This window comes from Dasypus novemcinctus, chromosome 30, assembly GCF_030445035.2.
Source record: "Dasypus novemcinctus isolate mDasNov1 chromosome 30, mDasNov1.1.hap2, whole genome shotgun sequence".
Lineage (NCBI taxonomy): Eukaryota > Metazoa > Chordata > Mammalia > Cingulata > Dasypodidae > Dasypus > Dasypus novemcinctus.
This window is the reverse complement of record NC_080702.1, coordinates 38622343-38642084: the sequence shown is the minus strand read 5'-3', so window position 1 is coordinate 38642084 and position 19742 is coordinate 38622343.

Sequence of the window (19742 nt, the reverse complement as noted above, 5' to 3'; positions counted from 1 at the left end):
CTCTGTTTCTGGACACATTCTGTAGCAGTTTAAATTATACAGCTTTTATTGGGCCATATCAGTTGGACATTGAGTCCCCATTCCCTTGTATCTGAGATTCCATGATTTGGACTCAGAAACGAATAATCCCCCAACATCAAAATAATTTGCAGAGCAAATAATGCATGGTTAAGTACCATACTGCCCCTAGCCCTAGAGGTACTCACTGTCAAGACATCGAGACTAAGCTGATACATAAACTTTAACTGAATTCTGTACAAAGAACTACAGCATTTTCCCATCACTACAGGCAGCAGGAAAACTGCAGGCAGAAACAAATAGCTCATCTAGGAAATAGCATGGACTAGGTGAGAAAACCCCATGGTATGTGAGTGGTGGAGTGGACCATGGTATAGCCTCATCCAGTCATTTTGGTTATCATGTTAATGCACTTTTTCTCCTCTGACCTGGAAATATTTACAATGAATATACTTGCTAACTAGAAGTACTAAAATGGGACATGAGATCAGATTTTTACTCTCTACTTCTGAGTCCCATTTTACCTGCTCCAGTTTATAGTCACTAACACTGCATTACTGACCCTGAATTTATCCCTATGTGAAATGTTATGATGGGTTTTGCTCTTTAAGGCTTCAGAGGAAGTGTTTTCTATGTACAAGGCCTTGTCCACACTAGACTTCAATAGGAGAGTTGAATAAATTTGTGAGTGCATAAAATTGTGATGCTATGTGTGCATTTAATTTTGTGGACATTTGTTCATTCATTCAACATGTATGCATTAATACATTTAAAGTATTTATTCTATGAAGATACAAAACAAAACATCATAGAACCAGAAATTGTCCTCATTAATCTAAGTGAAAAGTTTGATTTGATGGCATTGACCTTTGAAGGGAAATTCAGGATGCAATGAGAGAATAGAAGGGAATGCCCTAATCTAGATATGGTAAATAAGGAAAAAGCCTTGCACGATAAGGAAATTAGAAAAGATACCTGGAGGATGAGCAGGACTTAGGACTAGGCAGGGAAACTAGGCAGAGATACAGAAAAATGATATTACAATCATGGGGATAGCTGAGCCTACACCCGAAGTTTGACAGGTGCACTGTAAAAGACAGAGGTACTGGAATCCAAGGCAAAGGGAGAAGAAGTGAGAATAGACAGGCATAATCGGACTGTACAGATTATGTAGTTCATTTTAGGAGGTTTAACTTTATTCTAAGAAGGCTAATTTATTGAAAGATTGACAACTGGAGAAGTGGAAGTTGTTCATAAAAAATGACCTCATTTTGGTAGCACATTATTGTGAGTTTAATTAACACCACTGAGTTATACAGGCGACATATATTATTGGGGAAAATATTAAAAATAAAACATAGGACTGTATAGCACAAGGAACCTTATTGTAGATGATGGACTTTAATTAATAGTACATTTGTAAGAATGTTGTTTTATGTATAATCACTAATGTAGAACATTTTAATACAAGATGTTAGTAATAGTGTGGTACATGGGGAAAATGCACCTAATGTAAGCTATGGATGGTAGTTAACAGCACTATTTTAATAATCCTCCATCCACTGCAACTAAGGTAATTACTAATGCAAAGTGTCAAGAATAAGGGACATATGGGAACACTTTAATTTTTACATGATTTTTCTGCTAATCAATTACTTTTTAAATTACGCATAAATAATAGTGATAAAAGGAAATATTTCATGTGCCTGAGTAATTTTTTTTTTATGTTGTAATCCATGTAAATTGCATCACACACTGCCTAGAGTATAGAATCTTTCATTCAATACTGGCTATTACAGTAAAAAATAGAGGTCGCTTATATTTTAAAAATCTGTCATCAAATTTAACAATTATTTGATATCAATGAAAGGTGTTGATGTGGTGGTGTATGGGAATCCTTTATTTTCTACATGATTGTTCTGTACACCCACAACTTTGCTAATAACATTTTTAAACAAATCCATTTTATTGATAAATATTATTAAAGCATAAATCCATCTATAGTGTAAAATCAGTGGTATTTGGTCTAATCACACATTTGTGCATTCAACATATTTTTCATTCCTGGGGGACTTTCATTACCCCAATAATAATAATAATTAACAAAAAACAGACACACACAAACAAAACTCAACACCTCTCAATCTCTCTGCTTCCCCAGTCATAGATAACTGTTATACTTTTTCCTTCTCTCTAGTATATCATTATTTGTATTTGTAAAAAGTCTTATATATGCAATATCATGCATATTTGTATTTTACATGAGGTTTTACTATCTTATAGAGTCCCATGTTGCAGTTTTTAGCTTTCTTTCTAGTAATATACATGACCTTAAACGTTTCATTTCACTCACTGTCATACACATATAATAGCTCTGCTAGTTACAAACACCATGATCCATGATGTGCTTTAACTATTTCTATTTATTTCCAAAGTCTTAAAACCAACCTTTGGTTTAGCCAATTTTGCTGCTAAACCATCAGGTTTCTAGTCTCTATCCTCCTCCTATTTTTGGTGTCCTATATTCTAATTATTATCTCCATGAGTTTGTACAATACACTTAGTTCATGAGAGTGCCATAATATAGGATTTGTCCTTTTGTGTCTGGCTTGCTTCACTCAACATAATGTCCTCCAGCTTCTTCCATGTTCTCGTAGGATTCATGATTTCATTTCTTCTTACTGTGACATAATATTTCATTATGTGTGTACACCACAATTTGTTTAGCCATTCATAAGTTGATAGACACCTGGGTTGTTCCCAACTTTTGGCAATAGTGAATAATGCTGCTGTGTGTGCAGATGTCTATTCATATCTCTGCTCTCATTTCTTCTAGATATATTCCTAGTAATGGTATTGTCAGGTAACATGGCAAGTCAATGGTCAATGTCCTTAGGAACTGATAAACAGTCCTCCACAATGACTTTACCTTTCTACACTCCAAACAATGAATAAGTGTGCCTATCACACCACATCCTCTGCAATATTTATAATATTTTTCTGATATTTTAATAGTGACCAGTCTAGTAGGTGTAAAATGATGTCCCACTGTCTGATTTGCATTTCCCTAATTTCTAGTGATGTTGAACATTTTTTCATGTGTTTCTTCGCCATTTGTATTTCTTCTGTCAATAAGTGTCTTTTCAACTCTTTGGCCCATTTTTTTAAAATGGGGTATTTTGTCTTGTAATGGAGTTGTATGATTTTTTTGAATATCATAGATATTAAACCCTTAGCAGATACTTTATGACCAAATATCCTTTTGAAATGGCTGCCTTTTCACCCTTAACGCAACGTCCTTTAAGGTGCATGTGTATATTTTTGAGAAAGTCCTCATTTACCTCTTTTTTTTCTTTTGTTGCTCATGCTTTGGATGTAAGTTTAATGAAACTACTGCCTATTACAAGATCTTGAAGATATTTTCCTAAATTTTCTTCTAGGAGTTTTATGATTGTAACTTTTATACATGGGTCCCTGATCCCTGATCCATTTCCAGTTAATTTTTTTATAAAGTATGAAATAGGGATCTTCTTTCTTTCTTTTGATAAGGATCTCCAGTTCTCTCTGCACCATTTGTTGAAAAGACTGTTCTAGCTTAGCTGGTGGGGCTTGTCCACCTTCTAAAATCACTTGAGTGTAGATGTGCGGTTGTATATCTGAGTTCTTAAATAGTGTCCAGTGTTCAATATATCTGTCTTTATGCTAGTACTATGCTGTTTTTAAAACTTTGGCTAAATAATATGCTTTAAATTCCAGAAATGTGAGTCTTCCAACTTTGTTCTTCTTTATCTATGAACTTTTTGTCTATTCAGGTCCCCTTACTGTCGATCCAATTGATAAATATCCACTTTAGTATAAACAGTCTTTCATTTGTTTCTAACACCTTCCTGGATGACCCAGGGCACACACCTCCCATACACTTCCTGTATGTCTCGAGGTGCTGGCAGAAAGGAAGAAACCTGTTCTCCTCTTACTCAGAAAACTTTTGCCAGGTGTTTTACCCTTGCTGGATATCTCAGGGATAGGGAAGGGGAGACTTTCCTGTGACTGGGAGGTTCAATACCTCACCATTTGCTATTTCAGCTTCCTCCTCTCTCTCCCTGACTCTCTTGTTATTATGAAGCAGTGCCTCTCGAAGTGTACTTCGAGAAGTACTCGAAAGCAGGTTACCAAGACAGACTTAGACTCCCTCGTAGGTATTTTAATAAGAGCTAAGCTTTATCTGTGTAACCCATCTGTCCTGTTCCCACAATCCTCACCTATATAAATATATTTTTTTCTCTCTTTCTTTATTTTTTTAATTTAAAAAAAAATATAAGAAGTCCCCATATACCTCCCACCCCTCTCATCCCACTCCTCCCAACTCAACAATCTTTTTCATCATCATGGCACATTCATTGCATTTGGTGAATACATTTTGGAGCACTGCTGCACCACATGGATAAGGATTTACATTGTAGTTTATACTCTCCCCCTGTCCACCCATCTAAATTAAAAAAAAAAAAGTTAAAAATAAATAATAATAATTAGTACTTGATTAAAGAAAACAATGGCTATCATTTAACTGTAAAAACTCCAGTAATATATAAATGCATATTTTGTCAGATGTGTTTCTCTAATATGAATTTTTGCCAATAGGATGGTATTTTACATTACTTTTATGATTTAAAATCCATACAATTTTAATATTGATCCTCTCGAAGTGATTCTAACACATTAATCAAGTCTCTGGCAAATTACTGTTTATGTCGTTGTATGTAAACCTATATGTAAATAGGCTTCATAAGTTGCCCCTTGCAAATATTGAAGGCTGTGTTAATAATTTTCCTGTAAAGAGCCAGGTAGTAAATATGTTTAGCTTTGTAAACCTTGTGGTCTCTTTCACGACTACTCCACTTAGAATATATGTAGTGTAAAACCTGCCACAGATGATACGTAAATGAAAGAATACGTCAGTGTCCCAGTAACACTTTATTTAGGAGCACTGAAATTTGAGATTTGCATAACATTTGCATGTTTTTAAATATTTTGTTTTGAATTTTTCACAATCATTTAAAATTACTGGAAAAATTCTTAGCTCATGGGCTACCTAAAAATGGAGGTACAGATTTGGTACATGGGCAGTAGATTGCTCACACCTGAAATAAACAAATCCAAAGTAAATGAAAAAATTCTTACATAAGGAAAAAATTATCCTATAGCTGTAAAAGTCATCCTGACCTCTCTCTTACCCCTATTTGTAACATGAGAAAATTGTATCTGCCTCATAGTTATATAATCAAGTGTCTGGTTGTTGATGAGTAACAATTCCCTCCCTCAACCTTCCTCTCCTTTATTCCAACATTCATCCTCATATTCACAGAGAATTTCTTGGATGTCTGGAAAATCTGTATGGCATCACCTATGTGGTAAAAAATCCTATAGCAAAACAACTTATGCTAAATGCTTCTAATTATCTGAGCCTGTATTATCTTGTGTTTGGGGTCATAGACACATCTTTATTGAGGGAAGAAAGGTGATCTCTCCTAAATCCACAGGGCTATCAAAACAAGATAAAATTTATCTGAGTTTAAAATAGATTAACTACAGACTATTGCAGGCCAATAAGTACATCCAGAGTACAGAGTGCTAGATAACCAGGGGAGAAGGTGTGCCTCCATATTTAAAAGATGTTGAGACTAATGTGCATTAGAACATGGATTCTGGTAAAATATCATTAGACCTCTCTGCAGACTTACAAAGGAACCATGTGGAGAGGGTCAAGTTAGACAGGAATATTGCAGTGTAATTTTCCCATCATTTACTCTTCCTAGGCATGTGGGCACATAGGAAGACTTTTCCCAGCATCACTTACAGATAATCTGGTACTTGTGACTTAGTTCTTGTCAGAGAGCTGTTGGTAGCATATTGTATGTCTAGGGTCTACTCAGTATTTCAGCTGTCTTCCCTTTCATCAGCAAACAAAGGAACCACAAGATGAAATAGCAGAGCTGCAAGATTAGAGTTGCCTTAATTCCTGAGGCACTACATGGGAAAGAGCAACCTCACCCATGCTGAAATTTGCAGGAGCAAAATATAAATCTTTGCTGCACTAAACCACTTAGATTTCAGGATATATTTGTTACATTAGTATATCTTAGCTTAAAATATCTGATCATAAGCTATATCCTAAGTGGAAAACATATGTAAAGGTTGCCGTAATTTTCTTTCAAATCATATTTCTTTCAAATCATATTTAATTTATCATAGCAACAGCAATCTTTTTCTAGATCAAACATGATATGCTAGGTGCTGGAGATACACATATCTTTCTCTTTATCCATCAATAATGAAATGTACTCAAGCATTTTCCACCTTAAAGGCAACAAATGTGTAAAACTAATAGCTACTATGAACTTCAACATAAAAAAGAAAAGAGACATAATATAAACATTCCAAGATGACTGTAGATATGGGTCATATGAAACTCCTGATAAAACCTTTGTGTAAGGTGATCCAGCAACTGACAAAATAAGACTAGTAGCAGCAGATGTGAAAGCAATATAAAAAATGATATAAATATATGAATGTTATTTTTATAATTCCTTTTTGTCAGTCACTATTGTAAGTGTTGTAAAATGAATATGTTATTATCCACATTTTAAAGATGAGAAGAATTTAGAAAGAAGTTAACTAACTTTTGACAGCTATTAAGTGAGGGACCTTAAATGTGAGCTAGACATTCAGGCCATAGTGTCCATATTCTTTCAAATTTATTATAGGTGTCACCTGGGAGACATGTTGCATGCCCTTTCTGTAAATCTCAGCTTACATAGGCAAAAAAAAAAAATGTGTATAATAATAGTACCTTCCTCTTAGGGTAAGTTTGAGGGTAAAGAGAAATGTTGCATGTGAAGCCCTTTGCACAAAACTGGCAGAGTAAGTGTTCAGTTTTAGCATCAAATTTGTCAGAGTGAGCTTCCCTCTTCTTCCTTCCCTTGGATTCACAAGTAGACAGGTTGTATGCAGTTCCCTGTTACCAGCAGTTCACACCACACTCACTGCCTAGTGTGCTGTATCCATGCTGGTTAGACCTGGAGAACAGAGCCACAATCAAAGCTAAGATGTCGTAACCAACAGGGGACATGCTTGCACCTGTGTATTTAGCCATCTTGAGGGTCCTGACAGAGACAAACAGGTAGTGTTCCAGGGAACATCCAGGTGAAGAAGGTCAAGTAGAGATAATTCAATTCCTCTGCAGTGATGGAGCACAGCACCTGGAGATGGGGAGGAGAATTTCTACAGTGTTTGATGGGCAACAAGAGCCCACTATCCATTATTGACTAGGACAAGTTTGATGGGCGATAGCTCATTAGATTTTTAAAAATATCATTGTTTTATTATATGCATGACTCTGAGTGGATTGTGTGATCCCCTTCTCTATTCCTATGAGTTGAGAAGGTATCATTTGGACCATCTATGAAAATGAAAAAGTATTTAACTTAAAAGGAATCTTCATTTTATAAAAACCCATCTTAAAATGGAAGAATAGTCAATGCATGCTTAGGGTTCTAGACATGCATTAACCTCTTTGCTGCCTAATCCATGCTAGATTTCTATAAATCAAGTTACTCTGGGTCTAGCCAGTGCTGGCGAATCCCACTGAGGCCTGTATTATCTTTCTTTTCCCTTCCTCCTTCTCAGGGTGAAAGTATTGAGCATTTGGTGATTAACTTACCCTCTCATGAGTCAAAATCCCTTCAATCTTGTTCACTGCCCAGGATGAATGAGCCTCTAGACATTTGGCATATAGTAAGGTATTCAAATAAATGTAGGATGGATGAATGAATGAATGACTTCTGAGAAACTCTTATTTCCCTAAGGCAGCAGAATGTTTCATCACTCTTGAGACATAGCCCATAGCATCTCACATTGTGAAAATTTCTGAATGGAAACCCATTTTCATAGTAACCTAACTCTTATGCCAACTAAGCATCTTCATGGAATTTTCCTTCCATGTCCCTGATTCACATGTAACCAGACTTTCATCTGAAGACTACTTAACATGGATTTCAAGTCGAAAATGGCCACTCTCCAGATCCAGGGTGCAGTTGGATTCCTCCCCACTCCTAGATTCATTTTTCACACAAAACCTTCCTCCCATGCCTAAGGCTTTATTGTTTCCTCCCCTTCTTTATTCTATCCACTTGCTAACTAGTTTCTTTTCCACATTCCCTGGGGCCTATGGTAAATAGCTCGCTTGTCTGGCTGAAATCAAAGAGCTCAGCCCTTGATATTAATCCAGGGCCTCTAAGACCTGTCTTCTTCTTGCAGATCCCTTTCATTTCATTTATGCTGTTAAAAAATTGGCTGTTACCTGGAAAGGAGCACAAGGGAAATGTCTAGATCTTGATCAAAATGGTGGTTACATGAGTGTTTGTACATGTGTGTATATATGTGTGTGTGTATATATATATATATATATATATATATATGACTACTGCACTTTGATTTTTTATATTGTACTTAAAAACAGTAAACTAAAAAACAGCCATCAACATTTACAAATTGGATGATTTTGAATTATAGATCCAAACATTCAACTTCTCTAAAATGTGATGATGCAGCATTAACGTTTCCATCCCTCTGATTGGAACAACAGAGTGGAGCAGAGAAGCTATCTTTGTAAATAGACATATTTTCCATGTCTGGAAAGCCTAGGCTTGCCATGTGTTTGATGAAAAATGATGTAAGAAATGAAGATTAGTTTAGTTTGCACATGAAGGAAGAAAATATTGATTAATGTAACCTGGCAACCTATTGCCTTGGTCTCCCACTCCCAGGTTAAACAGCAACAAAGAAACCAGCTTAAGCCAGTCCTATAGGCAGTAAAAAGATGCCAAGAAAGAGCGAAGTCAATACCAATTCAGCACTAAATTCCATTCCTTATTTAATGAAGGGAAGCAGGTAAAAACTAAAATGGTTGGAATGTGATGGGGGAAGCGGTTAATCACAAACTTTTGTGTGGGAAAGTTAGATCTTCTTGGATAGGCTGTAACTTCTAAAGTATCCAGTCTATGGAAAAACAGAGGAAAAACTTGTGTGCGAAGCTTAGGGGTATAAATTGTGTCATTTTTTTTTTGTTTGGAGCACTAGCCACGTTTTCTGGCTGTGCCCCTCTTCTTGCAAGACTGAGAATTAATTCTTTTCTTCTCCACAATTGGGTGAGCCTTATTTTCTTCCAGAAGATTTCTTTCTAACAGCTTTGGGGGCTCACCCAGGATTCTGAGGCTTCAGAGAGCAGACCCCTGGGGTGGACGACAGGGAGGCACACTCCGCTGCTTAAGCGGTCTTGGACTCTGCCAGCAGGGGCCTCACCTCTGGCAGCCAGGAGGCCCAAGAACAGACACATAGATCTGCCGGTTGTGGATGAGAAAAAGGGAAGGAAAAATCTGCCTCTTGTTGACCAGGTGACAACATGCATGGACCAAGGTAAGAGCAAAGGCTTTTAAGTATTACCTCGGTGGTTGGGAATTCTGATGAGTCTGAGGTTCTCTGTGTGTGCATGAGATGCATGACATACAGTGTGAATTGAGTGCAGGGTCCCAATTCGCATTTCCCTTCACCTGTGAGGGAAAGGGCCAGATATGGACAAAGCAAAAGATTCAAAAGAAAGAGACCCAGACAAGTTTCAGAATGGGAAATAGAGGCAGTCAGTAGACTGGGAAAAAAGGGGAAGGGGGTATCTGTAGGATCTCCCGGAGACATTCCTCCAGATAGTCCACTAGGGAGGATGTTAAGGCATTGGACCAACAGCAATCAGACCAAGGGAAAAGACAAGCAGAAAATGATTAAATACTGCTGTTGTAACTGGACCAAAGAAAGTATTTTACTGCCTGACATATTCTGGCCGAAATACGGGGCAGATGAGGATTGACTTAGTGCTGACCTTGTACTATGTGTTAATGGAAAAACACCCTTCTCCAAAGAAGAGTCTGACTATGCCATGTGCTGGTTAAAGGGAAAGGGGGCCACTTTCTATCCATTGAAAGCTGAAAATCCAGGCCCCAAGACTAAGTTTGTAGAAACTAAGGCTGTAGAAACAAAGGCTGCAGAAACAAAATCTGTAGAAACTAAACCCTGGGACCCTCTGTCTAATCTCCCTCCTCCTTATGTTCCCCCTCCCCTCCCAGGAGAAGGACCGTTAGACTTGGAGGGTCTAATAGAACCCATTGTAAACCCTGGGGAGCCAGAGAATCGAGTGGGGCCAAAAGTGCCACCAGTTACAACCCACCAACAGCTGAGGAAAGAATTGGAACAGTGTAAGAAAGATAAACAAAATTTCCCATTGCCCAGAGCATCTGAGGAGAAGAGAGTGAAAGGACAAAACTCCATTGAGCCTTTGTATCCACTGAGAGAATTACCAATGGGGCCAGGGGAAATTGGCTATGTAAATGCCCCACTGACAAGTACTGAAGGAAGGAACTTCAAAAAGGAGATGAAATCTCTAATGGAAGATCAGGCGGGGCTGGATCTAGTTTTACACCTGGCCTGAATTTATGTCCATACTGAATATCCTCTTTATGGGAGAAGAAAGAGGAACGGTGCAGAGGGCAAGTATGAAAAGGAGTGGGAAAGGCAGTATCCACCCGGACAGGGGGTAATGGCAGCAGAACAGAAGTTCCCAAACACAGACCCTAATTGGGATAAAAATGACCTGGGGACAGAGCACAAATGAAAGATCTTAGAGACCTCATTATACAGGGGATCAAATTGGCTGTACCCAAATATCATAACTTGAGTAAGGCCTTTGAAGTAGCCCAGGAGAAGGATGAAACTCCCTCTGCTTACCTGCAATGACTGAGGAACCAAGTGAGGAAATATTCAGGGATGGACCCTGAAGATCCTGTGGCACAGGGAATGTTAAAAATCAGCTATGTGAAAGGATCTTGGCCTGACATTCAGAAGAAGATTCAGAAAATAGAAGGATGGATGGATAAGCCATTAGAAGAGTTATTGAGAGCATCCTGTAAGGGTAAGGCCACATTGGGAAAATAGGAATAGAACTTCATTGAGAGGTGGACATTGCAGGAGACTTCAGATAGATAAATGACTTAAGGCAGCCTCCAAGGAGAGTGCCAGTAAATAATTTCAGGTGGCCTCCAAGGAGAGTGCCAATAAATAACTCAGGACTGCCCACAAGAAAAGTGCCAATAAAGAACATGGGGCTTTTAGAAAAAAAAATAGATATGCTATCTTCAGCTAAGTGCAGTGTTCCGCTTCTGTGCCTGCTTGCTTGCTCGTAAACCCCCTCCCCCTCCTAAAGGTCTATAAAAACACCTCTTCCCTGAGACTTGGGGCTGCTTTCTTCTCTGTGTAGAATGAGACAGTTGGTGCACATCTAATAAAGCTCTCAATTGGAACTATATTCAAAGTCTGAGTCTGGTCAATATCACTATCTATAACATTTGGAGGCCCCAGCGATTTTGATCGATGAGATCCCCCACTCCAGCAGGGTTGATCTCCTCAGACTCAGGGAGACGGGTATGTTCTGGGGACAGACTGGCAGTCTAGGGGAAAGCCTCGGAGAGACAGTCCTCTGCCCTGGACACCGCCCGGCCCTGGAACTTGTCTCCACCTAAATTCTATCTGGAGAGCATCAGGAGTTCCTGGGCCCAGGATCAGCAAATGGGACATCCCTTAGTAAGTCTGTTTTCTGGAAAACGTCTACAGAGTCTGTAGAATGTGGGGAAATGGATCTGCTGAACACAGCAAATAGATCCACCCACCGGTCAGAGCGAGACATCGCTCTTGACTTCGGTTCAGGTTGTCTGGTTTGTCTTTTCGTTTGTCTTAATTGTTTGTCTTTTTGTATTTCTGTCCTGGGTAATTTGTGAAAATTTATGAGTCAGTTGTGAACTGTAAGTTTCTGCTAAGTGTTGTAATTGTTTTGTGTTTGCCTGTTCAATGTCAGTGTATATTTTGATACCTCTGGATGGTGATATAAATTAATGAATTTTTTTAAAGAGCTCTATTCAAATGGCCAAATATAAAATAAGTGCTTATATTAATACATAAGTTTGAATGTTAATGGAATTTCTACAATAACAAAAAATTGTAAGTCTTAACAAAATTACTATGTCTTTTCATTAAAAAATAGTTCTTGTCTAAATTGAAATGAATATTTTTCTTCACAGGGTAAAATGAAAGATGTAAAACTTAAATGAATATTAAAGAAAGTTAAAAGTTTGTGGGAATGCTGACTGAAATTTAATGAGTTTTTTTTCTGGAAGGATGTGTTTTGTCCTAAAACAGAATGGCTGATTTTCATGAACTCTTGGAACTCAGGTGCATGTGGCAAGTTGTGAAATGTATTGTGGTAACTTTAAGTAAAAAAATGTGTTCTGTAAAGGTAAAATTTGTCTAAAAAGTATAAATAATTATAAAAAGCTTAACGAAGCATTGTTTAAATTAAGGTATTTAAATGGCTAATTCCAAAAAGTCCTTATTTAAAAAACCTGAATTGATAGTACTGCTAATAAAAGGTAATTTTATAACAGGAAAACTTGTTGGTAGCCAGCCTCTCCTGCCAACTTGCTTCTAAAAGACTGTTTCTGGCATTGCATGCTACTAAGTATTTAAAGTAAAAAAAAAAAAAAACTTCGTTATTTTAACAAGTTTGTTTAGTGTTAATGGCAAATATATGTTGTGAAGAGGTTGCCTGGTAACTTGGTATGTGGGATATATGGAATGTGTTTTTATTGTTAAGGAAACAGGAGATGATTTTGTCATAAGATAAACACGATTGATTGTTAGGAGAGAGTAGAGTGTGGGACAGAGCCTGAATGAATACTGAAAGTGTAGAAGATTTGTGAAAGAGAAATTTTTTGATCAAATTTGAGTAGCATTTGATGAGTCTGTCTATAAAGTTTTAAAAGGTTTAGTATCAAGTAGTATATTGATGCAAAGTTAAAAATTTTGTTCTTTCTCAAGGTCTCTCAAGTCATTAGTTTGTTTTGGTAAAAGTTTCCTGAATAATCAGTATACAAAGAAAGTCTGTTTTATCAAATTAGCTTCTTGTGCTTTAATCTCATCACTTCCTCAGTGTTTAAAGAAGAAAGGGTCTTATCTCTTTTAAAGGAAAATAATGTTCAAACCTGCTTTCTAAAAATGAAATCCTGAAAAATAACTTCAAGCTAACTGCAAGAGATTTGTTCCTTTACCTTAACAAAATAATTAAAGTAATAGTTAAGTTCATTTAATATGTTATAAGTCGAATGAAAGGTGTTTAAAAGTGTTATGAAATTAACAGGATTAAAAAAGTTAAAAAAAAAAAAAAAACGTAACTAAGAGTTAAATGACCACTGGAATTTTATTATCTCCAAGGACTGGGGAGAAATAAAAAAAGTTTCCTGCTTTAACTGTCAGTATTTCTAAGAGTGGCAATTCATGAGAGAAACCAGTCTGTCCCTCTGAAGCTTCAAATAGCCTCAGTAAATATACACAAAATTAGTTTTATTGCTTATCCAAAATTCTGCTGGGTTCAAAGTAAAGTGTGAAATTCTGAAAGAAAAAACAGTGCTGAAGCTTTAAAAACATTTTAGTTATAAGCCATTAGTAAAAAACAAAATTCTTGTGCAAAACTGCACATAGTGCAAATTAAAAAAGTTTCAGCAATCTTTAAAATGTTTTGCAGTCACACTTTTTTTTGTAAAAAATGATAGTTTTAGGTAACTAAAGTTATGTTTTTGTGACAAACTATTCATGTCTGCCGATCTGCTCAAATTGTTGAAGTTAAATAAGCAGTTATATAAGTAATAAATATTTCTGAAACCCAAATTAAGCTAAATAGCATATAAAATGCAAATTATAAGTAACATCAATGAATTGTGTTTTTGTATCTAACTCTATTTGTGTCCACCCATTTGCTCGGTGTATGGCTTCATACATCAAAAGGATAGTATCAAATTAACAAGTAAGAATTCTTAAAAGCTCTATTCAAATTATTTAAAGAATTAAATATACAGTTATATATGTGAATATTCTTGCAGTTATATATGTGAATATTCTTGGGGCTCAAATTAAACTGAGCAAGATGAAAAGAGTCTTATAAAAATCTAATTATAAAAACTATTAAAAAAAAGCCTCCTCTCTGCAAGAGTTTTAAGAGCAAGACTAAGTGTAACATATTAAAACTATCTATTAAGCTAAAAATTAATAATCAGTTTGCCCTGTAATTTCCCAGTTTAAACCTTTTAACAGCCATAAAATAAAAATAATTAATAGTTCTGTTAACAAATTTCAATAAGTAAATGTTAGAAATTTGTTATGAAAATGAATAGAAATTTGGACCCAAAGGGTATCAGGAATGTAAGAAAGAGAAAAGAGAGGGAGAAAGCAAACAAAAAAACTAACAAGCTGGGATCAAGGAGTCTGCAAGTAATGACTCTTCAAACAACTTTATTTTCTACATGTAGCATTATATATACTCAAACTATAAAAATAACAATAAGTGTAACTACACATTAACAAACTCATAAATTAGAAAACTTATCTCAAAGAACAAACATTCAGTATTCCTTTCAAACTACACAGTGAGTTTACTCATATTTCTCCCTGCCCTGGACAGCTCTATCCTGTTAACTTGAAAGGTTTAATTGCTGCATTCCTATGTTAAAAGGGTAGCCATAAAAGCAGCACATCTCCCTTTGTGAGACCACCATGCCTCAGTTTCCAACAAGTAAAAAAGTCCATAAAAACTGAAAATATCTCTCTGAGATTATAATTAAATAAATTAAGTAATTGTATAATGTGTTTTAAAACCTGGTAGTCTGTATGCTTTTAAAAATTATTCATTTTCATAACAAACAAAAATTTTTTAACTTCCTAAAAAAAAGAACATTCCTTGCATAACCTATATGCGGCAGCGGCGGTCTGAGCCTGGCCCAGGGACCAGCGGCCATGGGCTAGGCGACTCTTCCCGGAGGCGAGGGCGAGGCGGGAGACTTGGCCGAGTCTCCGGGGGAGGCGTGCAAGGTGTGGAGGGTGGCGGGGAGGAAGGAGACGAGACACCCTTGCGGAGCTGTAACAGAGCCGTTTATTCGGGAAAGTACAGAGGTTATATAGGGCTGTTGCGGGGGTGGGGCGGAGCTCTTGCTGGGATGCCCTATAAGGCACACTGGGGAGACCCGAGGCAAGGATTGGTTGTGGGACCACACGGAACTGCAAGGATGGGAGGGGTGCTGGGAGGAGTAGGTGCTTGCTCAGTGGGGGACGGGGGGAGTGTTTGCTAGGGGAGAAGGCTGGTACATGAGGTGGGAGAGGTAGCAGCAAGGGATTGGCTACAGCTGTTGCTGGGGCTTGAGCTTCTTAGGCTGTGGCGGGAAATAGAGAACAAGGCAGTTGCGTGGGGGGGGAAGGGAGCGGGAGAGGGAGGGGAGGAAGAAGGGTGGAGTGGCAGGGGCCGACCAGATGTTGTGTTTAGGCGGGAGATTATGGGCGCAGCCTCTGCTGGTGCTTGGACGGGCTTGAGGGCGTCACGCCCGTGCCGGCTGAGGACGCGGCCGCCCATTCCAGCCGCCCTGTAGTAAGCCTGGGCAGGCTGAGGGCTTGCGCCCGTGCCAGCCACCCTGACCCCTGGCTCCAGGCTACGCGTATGCCTTCCGCCGGGGCTGGCCGTGCCTAGGGAGGCTTGCTGTCCCACATCTCCCCGTTTCTTAATTAAAGAATTAATTCTTGGGTCGAAATCACACCTGGTGAGCTGTATTAGCTCACTCACATACGTGACCAGTCTTACCCATCATGGGGAAGCGTGGCATCAAAGGCTACGTCCCTGTCTTTGGTTGACTGTCAGGCCGGTTCAGTTGCCTGTCATTGGCTAGCCAGCCCAGCTTTCCTGTTTGGTTGGTGGCCCCATACCTGGGATAGGGTTAGGTGGGACAGGTAGGAGCAGGGGGGTAGAGGGGTACATGTCTGAGGTAAGCAGGTCTGGAGATTGAGGGGGCGGCCTGACTGGTAGAAGTCAGACAGGTGTCGTAGAGACATATTGATTCTGGGAGGGCCTTCCTGTTTTCCTTTTAGGATGAACTGAATGAGGCTGGTGAGGAGGGCTGTCATTTGTAGCGAGCCGTTGGTAGTGGACTTGTACAAATGACGTGAAGACAGCATTGGCCTGGTCTTTGGGGAGTTGCATGATCTTCTTGACTGCCCAGGGCCCTATAGTGAGAGCTAGGATAATGATTATTAGCGGACCCAGGAAAGGGAGGAGGTATGGAAGGAAGGTATGAAAGACTCCAGAAAAGTAGTTAACGGCTTCACGCTCCTTTTGGCGCTGCTCTAATCCTTCTCGGACCTTTCTCAGGCTGTCCTCGGCGAGGCCCGTAGAGTTGGCATATATACAGCATTCCCCCCCAAGGGCAGCACAGAGGCCTCCCTCCTTAAGGAGGAGAAGGTCAAGGCCCCGGCAGTTTTGGAGGACTACCTCAGAAAGGGAGTTGAGAGAGTTTTTAAGATGAGAGATAGCTGTTTGAAGATGGAGAATATCTTCGTCTACCGCTTGCCTAAGAGAGGAAAGAGAAGAGCTTTGTGTGGTGAGTGCAGCTATCCCTGTACCGGCTCCTGTGAGACCTAGGAGTGTAGCAACTGTGAGAGCAGTGATGGGCTCTCTCTTCTGGATGTGAGTAGGGGGGTCCCGATTCTGCAGGCGGCGGAAGAAGTCTTTGTCATCGTGGAAGAGGACTCGAAGGGTGAGAAGAATGAGCAGGCAGGTTTCATGGGTAGAGTTAAGGGTGGCGACATTGAGGCAGGGGGTTAGTCCGGTGGAGGTGCAAAGCCATTGGGAGGTGTTATGGGGGATTAAGAATTTGGCGGAAGCGTTGGGAGAGGAGTAGTTGGAGCAGGCATTTAAAAGGGGGTGGGAGCCTTGGCGAGAATGAACACAGCGCCCTGTGGAGGAAACAGACTGAAGGGTTAGGGGGACAGAGGAGGTGTTCCAATTGCATCCAGTAGGAGACTGTTCGGAGGATTCGCTGAAGGTGAGGTTTGTGGTGACAGGCTCGTATAGAGGAAGAGAGGGGGAGAGACAAAGCCAACAGCTCGCAGTGAGGTTGGGGTGGGAGGTTTTAAGGGAGGTATATGAGGCTTGAATTAGGTTGACGAGAGGGCTGGAATATTTAGTGAGGAAACAGCTAGGCTTGGGGTTGCGGGGGGTAGGGGAGGGATTTGGGGAGGAATTTGGGGAGGAGCTCGATGGCGGGCTAGGAGTTTTGGCAGCTGGCGGGTTGAGGATTTGGTTAGGGCCAACGGCTGCTGGTCTGGGCGAGGTGGTGGCTCTCTTTTGTATCATGAAAAGGCCACACCAATCATAGTTTTCCATATACAGCCGGAGGCCATATGTGCGGCCGCTTAGCCAGGTATCTTCTTGATGATTTTTGACAGTGAGCGTAATGATATCCCAGTCTGGTGAATGGACAGCTAAGTTTAGGTAATGGTCTTTGTTAGGGGCTCCTGTCCATCCATAAGCCATAGTCTTGCATCCCCAGGAGGGGCAGTAAAAATGCGAAGGGTCATGGCAGCCCCGTGCTGAGGAGGGGCAGATATAAAAGCCAGAAACTTTGTATCCGCCACCGAAGTGACCATTGGGACCACCCAAATTGTCATTTCTACCCGTGCCATGACAATTTCCTTGGAAGTCATTATTACTGAAATTTTTGTATCCTATCCAGTTGCATATGTGGCCTGTAAATGAGGGGGCAGTGGCTGTAACATTATAGAAGAGGTCCTTATCTATGTGTCCCATGATATGGACTGTCCAATTGAAGGGTTGATGGCTAGGGTTGGCTTGACCAGCTGTGGCGAGAGAGAGGAGGATAAGGAGGGGGACCAGGGAAGGAGAGGGGGGCTGAGGTGGGGGGTGTTGGGTTCTGGCTTGCCGGTACAGTTGCAAGAGACTTGCGATTTCTTTGGCGGCGGGGTCCTCTGTGGGGCAGGGGGGGTCGTGTAGGGTGACTTGGGTCACGCGGCGGATGAGACTGCAGAGCTGGCAGCGTTCCTTTCGTTTCAAGCGAGGCTGTTGCTGGGGTGCAGTTGGCATTTCAGATTGGGTTTGGGCCGGCTGTGGTGGGGGGGCCAGTGGAGGGATGCTGTGCCGGGCTTGATGCATCTTTGCCCTCAATTGGCGGCGCTCACGTCAGGACAGACGGCTCAGCGGTGGCTGGTCGGACGTTCCGCCCTGGGATCCAGATGGGCTGGGAGGCATTTTCTGGAAAAACACAAGAAAACCCGCACCCCTGGGCAAGGAGGGGGGAGGGTCCTTTCCAGGAATTATTTTCTGGATCCCTCCAATAGACCATAGGAGCTTGTGTAGGCCTGTAGGAGGGCCCCCAATGTCTGTGTAGGGGCAAGAGCCCCTCCTTATTGAAGGATAGTAAGTTCAGATGTATGAGGGCTGTGGTAACTAGGTCTCCAGGGGGTACCTGGGGGAGCCTTGCCCTTTCTTTTTCAATTTGTGTCTTTAACCGGCAGTGTTGGCTTTCAACGATGGCTTGCCCCTGCGGATTGTAGGGGATGCCGAAGTGATGGGTGATGTTGTATAGGCGAAGAAAGGCAGCAAAGGAGGCACTGTGATAGGCAGGCCCATTATCTGTTTTAATGTCCCAGGGGACTCCCATGAAGAGAATCCCTTGCCTTAGGGCCTTGATACAGTGTTTGGCCATTTCCCCGGCGAGGGTGACCGCATAACACATGGCTGAGAAGGTGTCAATCATTACATGAACATACTTGAGACGTCCAAAGGACAGGATGTGCGTGACAGCCATTTGCATCTGGAGTTGGGCTTAAGGCCTCATGGGTTGACTCCCTGAGGTTGTAAGGGGCCAAGCAGTGCAAAAGGCGTGCATGCCGCGCAATTGCGGACAAGATGCTTACAGGTGTCTAGGGGGAGGCCGCACAGATGATGCAAAGATGTAGCTGAGAAGTGAAAATGGAGTGTAGCAACTTAGCCTGGTTGATAGCGTCCTCCGGGGGTGCCGCTGAAACGGCTAACACTGAATGTTCTTTCCAGCCTGTGACGGCCTGGTCCACTATATTATTGCCATTAGCTAAGGGCCCGGGGAGGCCCGAGTGGCTGCGAATGTGGCTAATGAACCAGGGATCCCGTCTGTGCTCTAAGACATTCTGGAGGTCAGCGCGCGCTTTATTGATGGCTGAGTCCCCCGGAAAAAAGGTGGAAAAGGCGAGGACGCGGCAGACCTGATAGGTGTAAAGGCTGTCGGTAAAGATGTTTACTGTGTGGTCTCGGTGGTCGTGCAGTGCGTATGACACTGCCAAAATTTCTCCCACCTGGATGGAATGGAGGTTAACATATCTCACCAGGCGAGGTTCTGGGGCATTAGGGGGATACGAGAGGGTGGCAAATCGGGTTTTGGAGGCGTCTGTAAAGATGGTGGTGGCACCTGGGATGGGTGCAGAGTAGGGGAAGGGGTGGAAGGGGCTGCGGAAGGGAAGCTTGGAGAGCCCTTGTAACAGTCGGTGGCTGGGGTAGTGGCAGCTGAATTCTCCATGGAATCCCTCTAAAAGGATTTGCATGTCTGGGTTATCCCGTATAAGTAGGCTGGTTTGACCTGCATCTAGGGGCCAAATAATCTTTTATGGCTGCGCTCCGAAAATTTGTATAGCCAGGGTAACTAGATCTGAGGCTAGGCTGATCCATAGCCGCACTGCAGGACAGATTTTCCTCAGTCGGCTTT